Genomic DNA, 13,189 nt, shown 5'->3' with positions numbered 1-13,189 from the left:
GGGTCTGTTGGCTGACAACAACCGTGCGCGGATTTCATCATGGTAGCTGTTATCGGTTGTGATTTTCGACCCTAGATAGGAGAAATTGTCAACCGTCTCAAAGTTGTATTCTCCTATCCTTATTCTTCTTCGTGTTTATGTTTGACCAGTGCGGTTTGATGTTGTTGGTTGGTTCGTCTTCGGTGCTGACGTTGCCACCATATATTTTGTCTTGCCTTCATTGATGTGCAGCCCAAGATCTCGCGCCGCCTGCTCGATCTGGATGAAGGCGTCTCGGGTGGTTCTTCCCCCATGATGTCGATATCGTCAGCATAGGCCAGTAGTTGGGTGGACTTAAAATAATAAAGACTGACTAGGCTGACCCTAACCAATGTGCGAGGCCAAATCTGATTTGGGTTGCTGGAATTGTCAGTAGTTTGAAATAATCGTGGGCTACCAAACTTCACTAGTCATTATGAACTCGTAGTTGAGAATGTAGCAGATGCTCAGTATAACTAGTCAAAATAGAATCTTATCGTTGAAGATTAAATCATGTGGGACTTACAAAACAAATATACCGCCAGGTGTTAACAAATTAATCCTAGTGGCATCAATTGAATCTACATTCAATGCTAGCCTATTGTCCACCATACGTGAGTACTTTGTTACTAAAGCAGTTCATATAAGCATTCCATCTTAGATAAAATACTTTCTGCTACCAAAACAATCTGGAGCCATTAATTTTAATTTGCCTAATAATTGTTGTTTGACTCAATGCGCAAGAGACCTATCTCCAAATTCAGCAAATCATATGTATATCGTGGCAGTAAATGGTTCCGCCATAAAATCATTTAGTGTTATTATTGTCTGGAGAAAACAATATATCTGAACTTTGTCTGGATACTTGCATACGTGTGAAAAATCTTATAGGATCTCTTATAGCACGAATGGTATCCTGGCTTCATATTGGCGAAAGTATATATACGTTTTTGCCTATGGTTTTCGTAACTTTATGCTGCAACTCTTCTGAGAAATTGAGGGCTTACATATGCGTATCCGTTATTAAACGAATGAATTTACTACAAAATTTTGAAAGTTAAAATTTAAACTCAAACACAAATTGTGAACTCGACAAAAATTTTGCGTAAGATAAACAAGAATTATCTGAATTTACACATCATTATGGATGACTTGGCATATCAGCAATGAAATAAATACTTCGATATTCTAACTTTTAATTTGAAAATTCACTTGGCGTGTTAGTCCTATCAACATCGATTACATGACATTACTTTGAAAGTTTCTGCTTCGATTGTTACTGCTTCACAACACTAAGGATACCTGATGAAAAAGAAAGATAGAAATTGAATCAAATGTCGATACCTGGCATGGCTAATAACATACATTTCACATAAGCTGAATCGATAAGGAACAACATTCCTTACAGGCTTGAGTAACCGTATTTAATAACTTAAATAAGTTACTATTGTAACGAATAATAATGGATAGTTCAACCTATCTTTCGATGATTCGCTGTAAAAAAATATAAGATTAATTATTTTGATGTATCTAGATCGAGTAGGAGGGGAATCTCTATGGTACCGCAAGCAAAATGCCTATTTAAGGCAAGCTCTGGAAAATAACCCAATTTTACGGGAAAAGAACAAAAAACTTTTCCGCAGTACAGGATTTGTTGACCGAAAACTAGACCTACCAAAGGCTGTGCCCTGTTGTTAAAAGGTTAGCTACGGTGGCATTTATTATAATATTACAAACGTCAAGGCTGGACCGGAATAGGAATTCTGGGCTATACATCCCTGCAATCACACTAGTGGTAATTCTCGAGGGTCAACGTATGTCCTAGAGCAGAAATCTCTGTAATTTGAGGTCATCTTGACAACTAAAAAGGAACCCCTAAGTGGTTATTAAAAGATAGGAAGCATCATCTGATAATCTGATATTTTCAGATCTGGTTCAGGCCACACAATTGACACGTCAATATTGAACAATTCGTCAAGCAAATGGAAGTTTTTATCTCTATAGTCCTTTATTTTTTTTTCCTTCGAATTTCCTCACTTCTTGCCTATTTTTTTTTGGGGGGTTTGGGGGTAGAGTAGGTGAACGCATTTACACACACAGTGTTGGACTCCCGACTCGGTACGTCGACTACCAACTAAACACCTCCCCATCGTCAGAGAGCTAGCCTGGAACCGTTTGTCACATTACTTCGGGCTAGTCCCCGAACTCTTCCGCCTTGCGGAGCCTTCAAATCAGGGAATTCCTTTCACCAACGGGAGAGGAGAGGAGGAAGGGAACTGTCAGTTCAAGGAACCCCCTGCCATCCGGCTCCTCCACCGGTCGAGTTCTATCTTCTTAGCAACGAGAAGGGCCCGAACGTAATGGTCAACATGGTTCCACCTGTCAGCAGTCCTCAGCATCTCTTCGACAATGTTGTCTGGCGAGAGATCCCCTGTGTTTAAATAGAGCTGCTGACGAACCCCATCCCACCTTCCACAAGAAAAAAAGTGTGGTGGGCGTCGTCCACAACTCCATTGCAAAACATACAATCCGGAGAACGCGCCTTTCCAATCTTGTAAGACTGAAAACCTCCATCCCCACTTAAAAATTGGGTAAAGAAATAGTCAGTCTCACCATGCTTCCGATTCAGCCACGCACCTAAGTTGCCGATGAGCCGCGCAGTCCATCTGCCTCTAGTTTCATTTTGCCAAGAGAGCTGCCACTCGTCTAGAGTGTGTTGCCGTTCTTCGCGAGCAACCACCTCCCTTGGCTCATCCCCCTTGCGCTTGTATATGGCCTGACGCTCCCTAGCAAGAAAGGCAACGGGGAAAACTCCCGCGATCACCATCACGGCCGGTTCAGAGACAGTGCGGTACGTAGACGCCACCCGTAAAGCTGCCCGTCTCTTTACTTGCGCGAGGCGTTTACGATATACCTCCTTTTTAAGAGCGCCAGCCCATACCTCTGCGCCGTAGAGCAGGACAGACTGCGTTGAGCTCATCAGGAGACGTCGCCTACTAGACGTAGGACCCCCAATGTTTGTCATTAGCCTACTTAACGCCGAAACTACAGCTGCAGCCTTGTTCGCTGCTGCTTGGTTTTGCTCAGAAAAGCTCATCTTTGAGTAAAGAGTCAACCCGATCGCTGATTTTGACTCGATGATCGACTCGCCGAACGATATGGGACGCAGGGTCGGAATTCTCTTTTTAGTCAGGATGACTACTTCGGTTTTTTCCAGTGCAAGGTTGAAACCATGAATAGTTATCCATCCGCTTACCCGTCGCATCAATATGCCAAGTCTGCTTTGCGCCTGCTCGAAAGTGCGTCCAGCAACAAGCGCTGCGACATCATCTGCATAGCCGACCAGGCGCGACTCTTCTGGCATGTCGAGTTTAAGTAGACTGTCATGGGTAGCGTTCCAGAGGTCCGGCCCTAGGATGGATCCCTGTGCTACACCCGACGTGACCTCCATCCACCTTTGACCCTCTAGTGTTTCATAGAGCAGGAAGCGGTTCCTCGGATAGTCCCTCAAAATCCGCAAGAGATAGTTCGGCACGTTGAAGGTATTGTCTAGTGTGCCTAGAATGTCTTTCCATATTACGGAATTGAAGGCGTTTCTGACGTCAAGCGTTACGAGGAGCACCACCCGTCAAGTTCGGCGGCTATGTGCCTCTGCTCGTCGAACGGCATCCACGACCTGCTTGACAGCATCAATTGTCGATCTCTCTGCCCTAAAACCAAACTGCCGGGGAGATAAATCTCCGGCAGCACGTATCGCTTCAGCGAGTCTACTTCTGATGAGCTTTTCGAGCAATTTCCCAGCAGTGTCAAGCATACGTAGTGGGCGGTATGAAGACGGCAATTCGGGATCGCCTTTCCCTTTAGGGATCAGCGCAAGCCTCGCAACTTTCCAACGAGCAGGGAAAATGCCCTCTTTCAGGCAAGCATTGAATGCGCCGAGCAGTAGGTCTGGCCGGTGTTGGAATACCAGTTTGTATACCTCTGCTGGAATATCATCGGGTCCTAGCGCCTTCTTGTTTTTCATAGAGAGGACTGTCTGTTCACTTCTTGCCTATGCTATCATACACTGAGAACCTAAAATTGCCCCTGCTGTTTGCGAATCATTCTTATATCTTATCATGTTATACTATGTACATAAATGGTCGAGGAGAAGCTTCTTATCAACCTGGGTAAATGTATTTTTGGTAGTAGCGGGGGAGAATACCTAGGTTATATGGTCTTTACAGAAAGTATAGAACTTTTATTGCGCAAATTCCAGGCTATCGAAAACTTTTCGAAGCCTTTAACTTTACTCACCTAGCTCCACCGACTCTTGGGATTGTCCGACTTTTATCCTCACTGCATTCTAACGGCTTCAAATATATTGGCCCCAATTAACAAGCTTTCCAAAGAGCTGTTTACCAACGACCAAAAAACTCTGACATAAAAGCATGAGGCAGGACCTGCATACTGAAACAACAAAGCAGCGTTTGCCGACGCTACTACAATCACGTTCCAGAAACCAGCTGGCATGCTAACTATGGAAACAGCCTGCAAGATCGCTACCGTCTTTGAGCAGGAATTTCCTCAGAGTAATTCGCCACCACTGGGGTTCTTTTCTAGAAAACTCTGACGCAAAAAAAAAAAAAATAAGCTTACGACCGGGAGCTGTTTGGCCACAGTTTCTTATTTTTACTGACCGTTGGATCCTGATCAATGGAGGTCAACAATAAGGCGCCATCTAATCTAGAGTGTCAGCTGAATTACATCCTTCAGCACAGGGCAACCCTGAAGTATATGAAGAGAGCGAACAACGGAGTAGCGGACACTTGTCCATCATGTCCGCGATAGATAGTATCGACATTCAAGCCCTCGTCAAAGGCCAGGCAAGCGGCCAAAATGTATTTAATCTATTCGAAAATTATATACTTCATTGGTAAAGTTTTGACGGCCGCTCTCTCTTCAATGCGAAGCCTGGACAGGACTTACATAGCACGAACTTTCCGTAAGACAGTTTTCCACACGTTCCGTAGCCTCATCCTAGCTTGGATGGATCATCGCCGTCTACTGAATTTCAATTACGCCATATTATTCTCAGTCAAACAGCATGGGCTTCGCCTTTCCGCCGAATGGGCTCCAAACGACCTTTAAAGAAGGCATCCAGGCACCGCAAACACCGCATAATTTCACTCTGACAGGCCGCTTCGTCTGAGATGCTTTTTAGTTAGGCACTTTCTTTTCTCTATCCAACTGCTGAAACTCTAGCCTTCTGTCGTTTGTGAAATGTCCAAATTTTAAAATTTGTCAAAGTGCCGAAAGTATTGTAGTGACAAATAGAGATTACGGAGACCATTCTGAGTGGCCGGAGACGACCAAGAGGGGATAGCAATCCCAAAAACCTAAAAGGATGGCGAAATTGACCGTGAAGTTCCGCCCACAAATCTTGAAGCTCCATCGAAGTGCTCCGTAGACACATGCCAGCCAGGCTGGGGAACGGGGGGGGGGGGGGCGGGGGTGGCAGTGCTTTGAACGCTTCGTATGTGGGTCCACACCGTAAAGGACATTTGAATTTTTGCCAAAATGAAATGCATGTGCATACGAGTATATATCATAAGAAAACTAATTAATTGGACAACATATTCGGCTTTGACCAACTTTTAGGTTTGACAGTGATATCGATATCGAAGAAGCAATTAAACGAACGAAATCGGGAATAGCGGCAGGATCTGACGACATTGCAGTTAAGCTCTGGGAAGCGAACAGCTGAGAACCAAGACTGTAGTTCAGTGAGTTCTTCAATCAATTGAAAAGGGTAAAGAATAGACAGTGACAGACAAAAAAGCATGACAACGCCGTCTCTGAGTCTAGAGAAGGCGGTTTAACCACGCAGTATTGATTATGGCTGGAGAAAATTATACAAGTTTAACAGATTTTTCATAATCACTTCTTGCCTCTGTCAATGCTCATCAATGGAGCGCCTTCTCCCCACTTCTTTTTCTTCTTATTATCGACACTGTCATATGGACAAATCTCAATTCTCTAGACACTGGTCTATGCCAGCGTCTCATAACATCAAGCAGCTTGTCCAAAAGTGCCTCATCCAGCAGAGTTTGAGACTGAATTTGAATATAACATAATTTTCGCCGATCGATCCCTATGAAACAGGCAGTGTCCAGAACTCAGCAATTTAAATATATCGGGTCAATGTTATCAGCCAACAGAGAATTGCTTTATGAATTGGGTCACGCATTAGTGTAACATAGCTGAAGCACCGTTCCACAGCTGGTGCATCAACAAACCTCTTCAATCTCTATGGTTCTGAGTGTGTCGCCCTCTATGGTTCTCAGTGTTGGCCTACTATAAAATGAACGCCGCCCCGCGGGAATGGAAACGAAGATGTTATATGAGTGACATAACACGGATATCCGCGATCGGTATGGGGTAGCACGGATCGTGAAAAAAACTGCGAGAAAGGCAGACGCCGATGATATGGTCACGTAATCCGCGCTAACGAAAATTCACTTGTCAAGATTAGTCTGAATATCGTAGTCGATGGTTAGCGACCAAAAGACCGGTCGAACAATAGTGGCTTCGAACGAAGTGGAGATATAAAAGCCTCGCAACTGCAACCAAATCAGGCCTTTGATAGAACAAAATGGCGCAATCGATCACGACAAGCCGACCCCGCTTGTGAATGGGAGAGAGGGTAAAGAAAAGACGAAGAATGCTACTAGTCAATGATGAACTGTGTTACTAAATTACTTCACTGATTAACGCAACTTCATGATCACCTCATTAACGATGAGAACGCATTTGTTAAGACTGGTCTGAGCATCGAATCTAGTGGAAAAGACTAAAAGGCAAAGCGAAACAATAAGGCCGGATAAGCTAGATGGTGAATCAGACATACGACCAAGCAAAATGGTGCAATCAATCGAGACGATCCGATCCAGTTTCTAAACGGGATAAAGGCCCTAAAAGAAAATTGATATACGGGTTGGACAATATCCAAAGCTAAAACTAGAGTTCGAGCAATTGCGATCAGCAGTGTGGGCGTGGTCCTAAAAGTTTTTAAGCTAATACTTACGACAAAACCACTCCAGTGTTATTAGTTTGAGAAGATTGCTTCAATTTCGGTGAAGAAAATTTTTCTGAGGCCAGAGCTTGGTAAATCCAAAAAAGTTGGTGATGAATGCGCAGATATATGGAAAAAGTTTTACGGAGAGTTTCATTGTAGCGTGATTCAAGGTAAAGTCCTCGGACTTCCTTTCCCACCATCAATGGTGATCCCACGGCACCCTAAATACCAAACATGTTTACAGTGCATTTATCAAATTAAACAAGGAATACATTGCAGCCATATTTATTCTCTCCACAGAAAAGATCCTCTCCTTTGGGAAGACTACAAGTGCCTTTGGGACTCATTTGTACCGGTGAATATCGTAAGCGGTGATCACAGTTGCCACCCTGAAAATTAATAATAATAACTGCCTCACAAGAATATTTTTTACAGAAAAGAAAAAAGGAAATGGATAGCATGTAGAATCAGTCAATGTCCTTAGCTTACCGGCAAAAATTCACCCCAACCTACTAAAGTGAGTTCACGTTGATACCACCATTCAATTGGTGAATAGCCCCCAAATTTCGCATAATGCAAGTACTTATTCAACGGAAACTTTTCTTCGACCTGTCCATATATAAAAACCGATTAGCTAGCAACATCAAGAGTACGCACAGACAGTTGTACCTTCAGCACAGCAATGTCGAACCGAATATTCTTACTACCGACATATTCAGGATGAATAAGAATCACATTAATTTCACGTAACTCTTGATAGGCATTAGCAACATTTTCTACATGGATGATGTCCCCAGCCATGGCATACTGAAAACAACTTTCTCATTTAGATTAGTTATTGAAAATCTCAAAATGTACCTTAAGATCACTTTGGTCCAAATCCGTTTCTCTGGTTATTACACATCTTGCTGCAGTTAAAATATGATATTGTGTCAACAGTACTCCCGTGCACTTAATTCTATAATTCCGATAAAGTAGTGCTATCTAAAGAGGAGGTCCTTGGTAGTTTTCATTGTGTTTAGTATTTGTTTCTTACCAAATAAGGAAATTGACCCAGATTCGCTGGTTTATTAAGATGCAGCCTCTCTACGTCATTCATTATACTATGTTCGCAGCGCACTGGATTTATGATAAAAAATAAAACAAAAATGAGCATTTATGATTTATTACAAGAGAAATTTCAGAACTGTAAAATATTATGGGACCAGAAAATTAAAAATAAAACGAAAAAAAAATATAAATTTTCTTTATACAAAACTTCAACTGAATTTGAGTGACACTTCTAGTGCACTTTTTACAAAAGGTGAGATGTACAATGATTTTACGTGCTATCAAATATTCATAAAAGTAAGTAAATCTGAAACCGGAAACTAGGCCTTAATGCTTCAGTTATATGGCAGGCCTAACTTTCGGAACTCCTTGACTAGTTCGCGACATTTTCTGGAACATCAATGAACACTACATCCACACAAATCATCAGGTAATTGTTTTGGATTGAAAAGACAGGTCAACCACTTAGGACAGCACTCTTAAGAATAAGAAGCATATCAGACTGGTATGTGAAGGCAACTAACGAAGAAACATTTATGGAGGTGTGCCTGGATCAGAATATAATATTAGGCACTCCCTTCGGAAAGATGTTTGTCCAACAATGCCAAGATGTAATACCTTGTCCATTGCAAGGGCCAACTGCAGGCAGAATATTGAACTGTTCAACTTTAGGTCACCTTGTCACCGAGTCAGACGAGCAGCCCAGAAAACAGTAGATAGGGCTGACCAGCGGGTGAAGAATTTTATCTTACGAACTGCGAACTTCCCAAGCACACGCGTTTTGAACCCACATTCCAAAAGACTATCCACAATTTCTTCCATCTTTAGTAAGTTTGAAGATTTCGTCATAGCGTGTTTATAAGAAGACCCTCCGGTAGGGTCTATTTAGGAATAGATCATCATCATCATCAACGACGGAACAAACGGCCTTAGTAAGCAACCCCAGGCACCTCGGTATTTTGCCGAGGTCACCAATTCCATATCCTTAAAGGCTTGATATTCTCCTCAATCCTCATACCTCTTCGATAAAATCCGGTCCCTAGTCGTGGTAATGCACGAAAGATATCTGACCCTCCACAACAACCACCCCTGCAACCACCTTGCCAACACAGAGCTTAACCTTGCAACCTGCATTGAGCTCAGAAGAACGTATTCCCAACAATGTGCCATCTTATCGTGAAAAAATTTTCCTGCCTGCAAAGATACTCTTAGCGGACCAATTTCTCTAAGCGCATCGATTCTCCCTCCAACCACTATTTTGAAAATAAGGTCAACAAGCCCGTCTCCAACCTCCTCTCCCGCCCATCCCTCCTACCCGGAAACTCCAGGAAAACATCCCATCCATTTAGTCAGTCCGAACACCTTCACGGCTTCAATAGCTGCATCCAAAAATAAAAAATCGGTCGAGTTCGACAAAATAATTTTCATAGTACTTAAGAAATGCAGAAAAGAAAAGCATTTCCGTCATTCAATTCGCAATCGTTAACTATTGCCTCTACAACACCCACTTTCCCGCCGAATGGAAGAGTACTTGCATCATCCGGATACCTAAACAGACCAAAGTCGTTCCAAATCTAATAACAGTAAGCCTATCTCAATCCTCCGCCAAATTCTACGGACCATAAAATCCCACATAGAAGATCCCTGTGATATCAACAATTAATATCTCTTCTCATTTTGAAATCGGACTTTTTCTGAGTCTTAACTGGAAAACCCCGGCCATTGCTGTTGTTATCCATCTAAAGAATGCTTCCGGCTGCAAACTAATCCTTTTAGCTTTAAATGGGAGGAAATCCCAAGTTGACATACGCAACGATCAGTCCTTCTTGCCACTCTCTTTCTGTTTGTTTACCGCCAAACTACCTAAACCACCACCATACCGAAACCCATCCAAGTGCTTTAATACACGGACGACCTGATCTATACCTCCATTAAAAACATCCCAATAGGCGAAGCTCACCTGAATTTTTGTTTTATTTTTTCTACCACTTCTTCAAACGGAAACTATTCCTAGATCCCCAGATATATGAAACCATCGTGTTCTACCGAAATACCCTCTTGACGCCGAAAATGTGGAGGAACATCTCTACACCGTCCCTAAAAATCCGGATTAGCTCTCCCATCCCAACCGTCAAAAAAGTCACCCATCTTGGGATAACTATGAACTCCCGTCTGTCCAACGCATTCCCTATCACCAAAGTACTGGGCCGTGCTACGGTGTCTTCAGATACCTATGGCTTACCATCAAATACAACATCCCAGCTTTCCATAAAGTTTGTTATCCAATCCCTCTTCAATTACGGTTTCATTTTCTGATCCGACACTTCTCCAGTCCAAACGGAGCGACTTCGACCTCAAGAGCGCGGAATCCACCGGCACCCTTCCTATACCTTCAAAAACGAAGGTCACTCCAAATATATCTCTGACTAGATCCCATACGACTCCTGTCGAAACTCCCCGCATCGTCCTAACTGGTCTGGCATTAAACTTCCTTATCAAGTGTCAATCTCATTCCAACCCGCACATTAACCAGGCCATGAAGATCGAGATTGTTGAGAGAACTTCAATCGCAAACCGGCTACATGGGTACCTTCTCTCAGACCATAAAATTGGGACTGGGAATAGGTACCCTCCCTCCCTCTAATAAGGAGCGACTGGTATGTGAAAGTAATGAATGGATGAACATTTATGGAGATGTGGTTAAAGCAACATACCATACTAGACATTTCCGCGAAGAGGAACGTTATACTTTGTCCAATAGAAGGTCCAACTGCTGATGGAACAGTGAATTCTCTAATGTTAGATGGACGTATCACTGTGCCAGACGAGCATCCTAGGAGCAGTTGGTAGGGCTGACCAGAAGATGATGAAGTGCGCCTACAAGGAAACTCGAGGCAACCTATACTACATATAATGCCTAAAAAATAAGTCTTAAGTGGGTATTGTGTCTTCATAACGATTCCGACCGATGAGATGAAACACAAAAAAGAGAGAAATTATTGAGCAGGTGGCAACAATTATGGTAACCATCAGAAAAGGGTCGATTGAATGACAACATAGTTCTAGGTTTAAACTGGACAGTTTATCTAACTGTCCCAGCTTTGACAGTACCCCAATCCCTAATCCAAAATCCAGGAAAAGTTCGACCCTTTAGAGGAATAATTTGTGAGGTTTGTTCGTTCGTTTGGGTATAATAAAATTATCTATACTCAAGTGAATCCCTTGCAATTGGCATGCAGACAGTTAAAGTTTTACTTCTTAGCGATCTGTTGGCGCAACATCGATTATTATTAAATTTTATGGTGTCTTGGGGGTCCGATCTGGCTTACAGTGATTTTTCTGAGGAACACCATACTTATATGGATGTTTTTTGATTTTACTTTACTTTTTTCATAGGTGTTATGGACTTTCTTCTACGATATTTACGTAGCATTTCGACAAGTATACCCAGTTCCCACAATCACCGCATTCTAATCTCTCTCCCTAGTGATATTCTTGAGGATATCAAATATAAGAAGACCCTCGGGTGGAGACTATTTAGAAATAGGTATAAACAGTCCCTCCATACATGCGATGAATAAACAAGCCAATCTGCCAAAGGGTTCTGCCCTCTACACCAACCACTTCCACACCCGCCTCGCCAACTCTGATCTTAACCTTGCCACATACAACAAGCTCTGAAAAACCTGTCCCCGTCTTGGGAAAACTTCCTAACAATGTGCCATCTTTCTCCAAAACGTTTCACCGTCCAAAAAGGTGAAAGCCTTAACAGTGCACTTCTTCCAAAAGTATTGACGCAAACGCGACTAGCGTTTTGAAAGCGAGGTCAACGAGTCCGTCTTCTACGTTTTCTTTTCTACCGCGGCAAGCTAACACGAGCCCTATATACCAAATAATGACCCGAAACTCCACGAAAACATACATCCATTTCGTTAGTACGGACACTATTGCGGCCTCAATTGTCGCATATTAAAACTGTCAAGCTCAACAAAATATATTCCATAGTCCTCAAGAAATGCGCCCTAAGCCCTATACTCCTCCGCCAATAGTTTCAGATCATAAGATAGCACATAGGCGAACACTATGATACCAACAATTTAATTCCCGACTTCCAATTCACAAATCAACCTAAACACTAAACTGAGCACGCTCTCTTCAGTTCGATATAGGAAGTTTTTCTGGGTCTAAATCGGGAAACCCCATTCAGTGAGACCTCTTGGTATCTTTTTTTTTTAAAATCATTTTTATTTTTAAGAAATAGGTAACAATAGTAAATAGATTGGAAAAATGAACAATAAAAAACAATCCTTTAAAATAACAAAAATAACTTAAATCTAATGGCCACTGTGGGCTCTCAAAGTTTTCGAATAACAATTTACAGACAGAGAGAACAGTAAGAAATAAAAATCTAATTTTACAATTCCCGACAAGGGAAATAGTCAAAAACCCGACAGAATTCACTTGGCCTTAGTGGCAAATAAAGAAATATAAAAGTAATAATAAATATTTGATCGCTTCAAAAAATACTTTTAACTTAAATTATTGTTCTTAAAACTATCATAATTATATATTTTATATTATACATTTTTTCTTTTTTTTTACAATAACATCCATACAAAAAAAAACAGAATAATAACGTATGTATTTATAAGTTACAACTGGAGACAAAATCAGCACCCGTTCAATGTATACATATTTACAAAGCCCCACCAAGAAACAAATGGCAGAACTGAGCACGGCCACCACTAACCGGCATCCCGCAGCCACCAGTACCAAGATTTCTCCTTTTCATCCTGCTTAATATCAATTGCTCTCGCTCTGGAGTATCTCCAGTCGAATCCCGGAGCCCCCACTGTCAAATTCGGGGGGTATTCTATCCTTTTGTCCGTGGCCCGTCTATGTATATGATACATAACCGGATCACCGGCAGAATCAAGAATTAGACCATTCCTGTCAAGATACACGAACGCTTCGGGAGGAATGAAGCCTGTCGTGAGAGTTTTCTCGAAATACCCATCATTTGTGTAGAACGGCTGCGAAACCCAAGGGTTCTCACCATGCGAA

The 13,189-nt window shown here is 42.2% G+C and overlaps 1 long non-coding RNA gene across 2 annotated transcripts; it reads right to left on the bottom strand.

The window, feature by feature from the left end:
• Positions 1-1,109: 1,109 nt before the first annotated feature.
• On the bottom strand, positions 1,110-8,379 carry LOC119652256. Of its 2 annotated transcripts, none has more exons than XR_005249525.1 (7): positions 8,112-8,379; positions 7,934-8,059; positions 7,565-7,882; positions 7,348-7,484; positions 7,085-7,296; positions 1,384-1,512; positions 1,110-1,320 (listed from the first exon to the last, which is right to left on the bottom strand). It is a non-coding gene; the product is annotated as an uncharacterized LOC119652256 (long non-coding RNA). The 2 variants fall into 2 exon arrangements; XR_005249524.1 differs by having other exon boundaries at positions 7,348-7,464; positions 8,112-8,378.
• Between the last annotated feature and the right edge of the window lie 4,810 nt (positions 8,380-13,189).

The sequence above is a fragment of the Hermetia illucens genome, chromosome 3 (genome assembly GCF_905115235.1).
Source record: "Hermetia illucens chromosome 3, iHerIll2.2.curated.20191125, whole genome shotgun sequence".
Classification (NCBI taxonomy): Eukaryota; Metazoa; Arthropoda; class Insecta; order Diptera; family Stratiomyidae; genus Hermetia; species Hermetia illucens.
Note: the sequence above shows the minus strand (reverse complement) of the source record. Positions and strands in the feature narration are given on the sequence as shown.